This window comes from Rattus norvegicus, chromosome 2 (genome assembly GCF_036323735.1).
Source record: "Rattus norvegicus strain BN/NHsdMcwi chromosome 2, GRCr8, whole genome shotgun sequence".
In the NCBI taxonomy this organism is placed as follows: domain Eukaryota; kingdom Metazoa; phylum Chordata; class Mammalia; order Rodentia; family Muridae; genus Rattus; species Rattus norvegicus.
Window position 1 is genome coordinate 244,610,195 of NC_086020.1, and position 8,067 is coordinate 244,618,261.

Below are 8,067 nucleotides of genomic sequence, written 5' to 3' on the forward strand. Positions count from 1 at the left end.
AACAACTGTATGTCACAGGGTTTGTGGCGATTCAACATGACGGGAACGTGACCCTGACGATGTTGGCTGCTACAACACGAAGCAGGGCCCTGTTGTTTATTATTAATCCATGGAACATCACGGATCCCAGTGAGATGTTGCTGAGCCCTCTGTCCTCCTCGCACACTCCAGATACACCAAGGGCTGCGTTCCCTTTATGATTCTGACCCAGGTTTTAAAAGCCACGTTGGCTTGGAAAGAATAACACACCTCAGTCTTTTCCGTGTTCACTTCCAAACATACATCTATGATGAGCCCCACACCACGCAGTGGCCATTTGAGGAGAAGTGACAGCAGAAACCAGTGCTATGGTGCAAAGTCCCGCGTGACTAAGAGCTGCTGGCTCTCCCAGCTCAGATCTGCGATCTGGCTGGAAATGCCTTTCCAAATGAATTCCCATTGCAGTCTAGCATTCCACATAGACATCAGATCACTATGTTACTCACAGAATCCACGTGCTTTCCTAACTCTGTGGTGTACATTCTGTTTCTTCTATTCGGAAAGAACCCATGCTTGATTTCAGAAGGAATAGGTTGGTTGTGGCCTCCCCCATGAACTCTTGTTAGGACCCGCCTGAAAACAAGCTTCTACTTCTTTGCATACATACAGCAAGCTGTCTTCTTGGTAAATAATAGATGTACGATTAAGTAAGATGTTATCTTGCATAGACACAGGGCCTGGTTAAAAGTACAGATTGTGGAGGTGGAGTTGTTCAGAGGACGAGCGTATGTAGTGTTAACACAGAGGACCAGAGTTCATCTCCCAGCCCTGTTCTGTAGCTCACAAAAGGTTGTGAGTCCAGCTCCGAGGGACCTGGTGCCATCTTCTAGCCATTGTTGGACACACATGTACACATATGTATTAATAATAAAAACTATTTAAAAAGCTATGCTTAGACTTGTTGGGTGGGTCTGCAGAATAAAGTGTCTTCCATTGCTTGGCACTTACTGTATACATGCATACATACATACATACGTATGTACATACACACATACTGTAATCCCTACTATATACTCTGGTACTGGCTCTGGTGTCAGACTCTAGTTTTATTATTCTGCTATATGACTTCAAGCGAGCGACTCAATTTTCTAACTTTAAATTGGAAATAAAAATAAGTACCTAAACCGTAGGTTTAGGGTCCCGAGGATTAAATGAGGAAATAGATTTGAAGCGCTGAACAATTATTGGGTACCCAGAAGGAAATCACTCAATGTTAGCTCTTAACGTCACATGTTCTGAACCCTGAATTCTTCATGTACTTGTGAGTGTTTAGAATCTAGTTCTTTGGCTCCACCCTTAGCAGATAAACATTATGATTTTACGCAGATGTAAGCCTGGAGACCGTTTGGAGCCTGCAGAAATGGAGCTTGTGGAAATAACATTAGCTGGTTTAGATTAACGAATCGTCTGCTTTGCAGCTGGGCCCTCTCTAGTCCAACACCGCTGTTTTTCAGGTGCACATCTCCCACACTTGATGGTCATCTCCTCGTATTTTCTGGCAGTAGTTGTGACCAATTAAAATGCAATTAATAAGTGATAACTGCAGCCTCGAGTGGTGCTAGCCTGTAGAAGAGGCATTAGGAGACGGCAGCTCAGCAAGCCTGTCATGTTGACGGAGTGTGCCGGAGACTGACTTAAATGTCTTTGAAAACAACCGAGTGATGTCCTCCGAGTGTTTCCAACAGAGCACAAGACGCATCGCTGAATAGCACATTGATATGATGCTGTTTGCAGCAAATTTCCCTGCCTGGGGACAAAGTACACCCCACCCCATGCACATGAGTGTGTGTGTGCATGCGTGTGCGTGTGTGCCTGTGTGCGTGCGTGTGTGTGCATGTGTGCACGTGTGTGTGTGTGTGTGTGTGTAACAACATATGTCATTCACTGCAATGGGAAACTTGGGTTCTGTACTTTGGAGAGACAAGTAATACAAGAGGGTGCCAGGCGTTTTCTCATGCAGAGGGTGTGAGGCAATGCAGATCATTCAAGGGTGTTGTGAAATCATTTCACATCAGCATATGTCTGTGTGCTTTCAGTTACAAAGAGAAGGCTAGATGGTGGTCAGGTGAACTCTTTACCAAGTAGAACCAAAACATGTTTGATCTAGAGTTAAATCAAGACTTGAAGGGAGGTCACAGGGATAGGACCTAGATAAAGAATCGTTTGTGATTAAGCTTCAGTGGTTTTACACTCTTAGGGTTTGCGGGGGATTTCTGGATTTGGGCCTCTTACCTACTTAGTGCTTCTTTCCAATCTTAACATTACCCTGGTACATTAACTGAATTGTATGGATGCTGGCATTATGTTGAAATGCACAATTTTTTCAATTATATATCAGTTAAAAGTAGCAGGGACAAAGCCTGCTCCTGGTTTATAAAATTATGGGCCCTGAATAGAGGTTAGAAGGAAAAGGGACTGTATCCCAAGAGCTCTGGTCCGTCATGTCTGCCCATCTGGTGACTCAGGCAGTGGAGATTGTCTTCCTAGGTACTAGTCTTTGTGAACTGTCAATCTGTTCACTTGGGTTTTTCCTATGGCATAAATGCTGCTACTCCTTCAGAACAGGAGAAGACACAAGATGGAGCTTGTGGTTACTTTAAAGACAGAGTTTGTAAAGGGAATGTGCTATACATTTGTATAATTAGGACATGGCTTTAGTTCAGGGGCTGGAACTTGTTTGCTTGGAGACAATCTTGAGCTTCAGCTGAACAGTCATTTCCTTAGAGTCTTGCATGTCAGCCACCAAGGCCAGCTGCATGTAGGAAGTAAACTAGTGCTGTCTTCCTGTGGCAGCACATGCCTGATGTGACCCACAGAACAAGCTCAAGAACGACAGCAGTGCTGTGTAGAGTAATGCCAGCAGCCAGTCTCTCTCAGACTCAGTGCTGCTGCTCCTTGACTCTTCTTACGAAACCTAGGTTGGTCCCAAACCTAAAATCCCTGTCCCTCAGCCTGGGATTGCAGGAGTGTGCAGCAACATTGGACTTGTTGTTTTGTTCAACACGATGATAAAGACATTAGCCATTGGTATAAAGCAAGAAAAATAAAACTGAATTTTCAGAGATGACGTGAAACTCGTGGATAAAAGTCCTCATTTTGTAGGCAACACACACACACACACACACACACACACACACATGCACACATACATACACACACATGCACACACATGCACACACATGCACACACATGCACACACACGCACACACACACATACATACACACACATGCACACACATGCACACACATGCACACACATGCACACACACACATGCACACACATGCACACACATGCACACACATGCACACACATGCACACACATGCACACACACACACCCCTGATGATTCAGTGTGGCAGTACATAAATGCGATATGCACTGAGTGAATCAGGACAGTGAAGATTCCATCATCATCATAACCATGTCTGGAGCCTCTGAGCTCATGTCTTCTGGTCACTTAGAAAACGCAGGCTACTGTTCTGTGTTATAGTTCATCTTTCTGTTCCGGGGCACACTTGAAACACTTACTTCTATCTGACTATGCTTTGGTGATCATTATCAGTTTATCTGCCTTCCCCGACATCCAGTCGTCATGTCCCCACGCCCAGAAGCACCAGTGTGGCAGACATCGGGGTCTCTTGGTTCTTGTCCTCAAAGGAATGATTTCAGTCAGGAGACTTAAGCAGAGTTTATTTAGCAAAGCAGCAGTTTACATGAGCAAAGCCAAGTGAGTCTGCACTGCACATTGGAGCAGGCTACCCCAATTGCATCAACAAATGGAGAGGGCTACCCCTAGGGTTGGGGTTGGGTTGTTAGGTGGGAGGGTCTGGTTCTGGATTTAAAAACAGTTCTTGAATATGTATGACTGGATATTAGAATATTCAGGCCCTTATGGCCTCCAGGGAAGAATGTTTCAGGGAAGGTCTGTCCCCATTTTTGTTTTCAGCAGCAGGAGCAGAGCAGGGAGAGGTGCCCAGGCTTCTGCTGTCCTGTCCCAGGCAACCAGAATCACAGTTAGACATAATCAGTCCTATCCCTCCACCTGTCTAGTCACCTTGGGTACTCCTTCCTGTTTATTAATCAGTCTTGGCATTCTTAGCCTCATGATTTTTACCCTCACTTTTATTTTAAGTGTGAGGAAAGCTTACCTTGATATCTAGCAGGGAGGGCATTTGTGGGTGTGCATGGAGAGAATATCAGACACTGTTCCCTCAGAGGCTCGGCTAAGCGCCCATGGGCAGGGGAACTGATCAATAAACTATACACTGGGCAGCAAGGACTGACCTTGGGGAAATGTGTCCACTGGGACGAGAATCGAAATGTATCCCAGCGCTGAGAAAGCTAATCACAGAAGAATACACAGGGACGACTCTGCTTCCCTGGAGCTCACACAGGCGAGGCCGAGAGATGTGTATTTTAGGGTGGCATGCATACAGAGCAAAACTAATCATAAGACCTGTCTCGAAGAGAGGAACAAGTAGAGTCAGGGAGAAAGACGTCAAGTCTTGCAGAATTAGTAACTTCCTTTTTTAGAAAAGGCTCACTGTGGGCCCCGTGAGTGTTCCCTTCGCTATTCTTTGAGACCTTGTTCACCAGGCAGACCTTTCTGGATGTATGATATATTTCACAAAAAATAAAAATGTTTAGAGGTTTCCAGTTGGCTGCAGACTGCCACGAACTGATCCGAGCCGTCCAATTATTTCCCTATTTACTGCAGGATTTATACTTTTAACTTCGGCTCATCCCTGATCAAATTTACTGAACACAGTCTAGTGATCAGATTAGTAACTCTCTGTGTGCTCCCAGCCAATCCCAACCTCAGCATATGCATAATACAATCTTAATGACCCAGAACAACACATTTAGTCATCTAATATAGGCAGTCTCCCCATTAGCAGTCTCATTGGAAATACCCCAGTATGTAATTCCTATTAGTGGTTTTATTATGAATTCCAGCACGGCCTGCTTGGGGCTGGACCAGAAACTCGATTTGATGATCCTAACAAATGCTACTTGGTTGCCGAAGCCTTTCTCAGTGCCTGAAGGCAAAATGCAATACTGCTTCCTTCCACCCCTCCCAGTAGCATTTCCTCGTGTTTAGCGCAAAACAGAAAGTCCTGGCATCAACTTCACAGAATATCACAAGGAAGAAAATGGATAATGTGTTGAGAGCGCCTGAGACCCCCTGACAGACATCAGTGAGAGCTCGTGAGGACCCCTCACAGACATCTGTGTCACGTTCCCTTGCTTTTGTTACTCTTCCTGTATCTCTTAGGGTCTATCCCCACTTGTGACGTGTATCAGGTATTGCCTTACGCCTGTTTACCTCCTATGTCTGTAAACTGGAGGAGGGTGGGAAGCCTATTTCGCTGATGCATGATTGCATGCATATATCGCTGGTGTCTAATAATATATAACATGTATTACGCGGGGTATGTATTTTGTTTTAGCTGTAGTTGTTCTTTGGTTTGCTTGGGTTTTTATACCTCTGACTGTCCTGGAACTCGCTTCATAGACAAGGCTGATGTATAACTCACACAAGTCATCTTGCCTCTGCCTCTTGAGTTCTAAAATTAAGGGCATGTACTAACATGCCCCTCACTGCTGTGCACGTATTTTTGATTTGGTTGAAGAGAATTACAGCTTTATGTTCTCTTATATTTTAGTTTTTTTTCTTTCATCAGATCTGCTTAATGTTTAGAAAGGTCTTTGGAATCACCTGGGTGGCCAGGAAAGGAAGAGTACCTGGATTATGGGTAGTCATCACTGTATCTCATTGGACGATATTGAAGACAAAGAGATGTCCAAACACAAACCGGCAATTTAGCCTAAGGGTCTTAATTGGCTACACTGTCAATTCCAGAATTGGGCGATGTTGATTCCAGGAGACAGAATGAGTGTTTCAATGAACTGAGCAGACAAGCAGAACAGAGTGGACTGCTCATTTCAAAGTTGCTTCCCATCTAGGGCAGACAGGAGGAAAGAGTATAATGGGAAGACAGCTGGCTTAACCTCCGCGACTTCAGGCATCGGCAACGTTTGCTTTGGGAAGGATTAAAGCAGAGGGGAGTCATATTCGTTAGCTTTTCCTTTCTTTTCCTCTCTTCTTTTTTATTAATTTGTTTATTCACTGTTCATCCTGATCGTAGCTCCCCTCCTTCTGAAACCCCTCCGTACAGTCCTTCCTTCCATAACTCCCTTCAGGTTTTCCTTTGAGAAGAGGGAGTCCCACCTCGGGGTTTTTTGTAACCGTGACAAGTGCTGATGTTGATACCCTAAGGAAGATTTTATTTTGGCTCAATGTTTCCAAGGCGCAATCCCCAGGTTCTTGGCCCTCCGTGGGGTATTTGGCAGAACATGATGATGGTGATCATGAGACATGCAAATAAGAAGGTAGCTGGGGGATAATATAAACCCGAATTCCCCGCCCCGTCCGGTGACGTACTTCCTTTAGCTGGGCCCCACCTACTAAGGTTTCCAGAGCCCTCCCCAAATAGTGCTGGCAGCTAAAGTATTACAAAACCGAGTCAAACAAGACGGAACTTTATCATAACACTCACTGAAACAGGTTCGTTTGAGAAATTCGGTTATTTTTCCTATTTTGTTTTCTAAGAAAGTCACATAACAACTTAGTTTCGTGTTGGTGACATGGAACTCGAGTGCATGAGAACTTCTGTGTTTGACCTTGTCTTTTGGAGCCTAATGGAGGGACTTAGTCCAGAATCATGACCTGTAACGATTTCTATTTAAAAAACGAGACGATGGCAGGGAATCCGGAAATACTGCCCAAGGAAGTGGGAAAAGCCTAGCCTTGATTGGGCAGTTCGTAATTCTGGTAAAAAAAAAAATTCTCCTCTTCGCAGCCAACTCTTCTTTCCCCAAATATAATTAGTTTCTTGAAAAGATCTGTTTTGGAGACAAGTCAAAGAAAGCTTCCAGTTACTGGGCCGGCTCGCCGGCCGTAGATGTCGTTATTCTGTGTATTGACTGAGAAATACATTGCCTGATGCCTGACTGGGTGCAGGGCTGAGGGTGCAGGTCAATGCCAGGCTAGCTCAACCCTGAGAGAGTTCTACCTTCTAACTGTGATTGATTCATAGTCACAAAGTCATGGGCAAAAGGTATATTTACAAGTTTCTCTGAGAGACGATGCAGTGTGATATGATGATTTAAATTGGTATGAAAGTGTGCTGGTTTTCTTAGCGCATGAAATATATTTGATTGGAATGTTACTAAGGATACAATTACGGATTACATTTTTTGTTATTGTTGAACCAATGAGTCTTATTGGGGTTATGTACAGGAATGCGGGAAGGAGTTGGTTATCGGAGCACAGACTCAGACAGCTGCTGTCATGAAACTTCAAACCAGCACTGGATACAGCTTCTGAATCCTGACCACGTGGAGTAAACTGCACAGCTCTAGGCATATCTAAGAGTCAAAGATCATCCTGTCTTGTTGACTCAGTTTGTCAAATCCTCTTCTAAGAGGCACGATTCGTCTCAGTTTCCTCACGGAAAGAGGTTACATAATCGTTCAAGTACTCGGTGTTACATTAATAGAAATAAAATTTAATAAGGATCTGGTCTTACTTTTCTCATCACTGTAGCAAAATACCACACAGAGTGGCTCTTGCTGTGATGGAAGGAGTGTGAGACAGTTGGTCACATTATGTCCACAGCGAGGAAGCAGAGATAGGATGCTTGTTTGGTTTTGATCCAGGGCTCCAGGCCATAGAAGGTACCACTTACTTCTCGTCTGTGTCTCACAGGCGATTCTAAATCCAGTCAAGTTCACAATGAAGGTTAACCATTGGAAGTAGGCTTGTGGAAATTTGTCTTGATACTGAACAGACATTAGAATACTATCAGGATGGGGAAGGGGGTCACGATATTGCTTTCATTCTCCTAGTAACAGTCAGAGCCAAATTTACAAAGTGAAATCTCGTTAAATGGGCTGGAAATCTTAGGTAAGGCTGGATTCTGTACACATGACTCTTGCTGGTCTGAGTGCAAGTAAGATGAGCAA

At 44.3% G+C, this 8,067-nt stretch overlaps 1 long non-coding RNA gene across 1 annotated transcript; it reads left to right on the top strand.

Annotated features, from left to right (window-relative positions):
• Positions 1-6,477: 6,477 nt before the first annotated feature.
• On the top strand, positions 6,478-7,620 carry LOC134485772 (uncharacterized). Its single transcript, XR_010064022.1, has 2 exons — positions 6,478-6,607; positions 7,343-7,620. It is a non-coding gene; the product is annotated as an uncharacterized LOC134485772 (long non-coding RNA).
• The last annotated feature ends 447 nt before the right edge of the window (positions 7,621-8,067 follow it).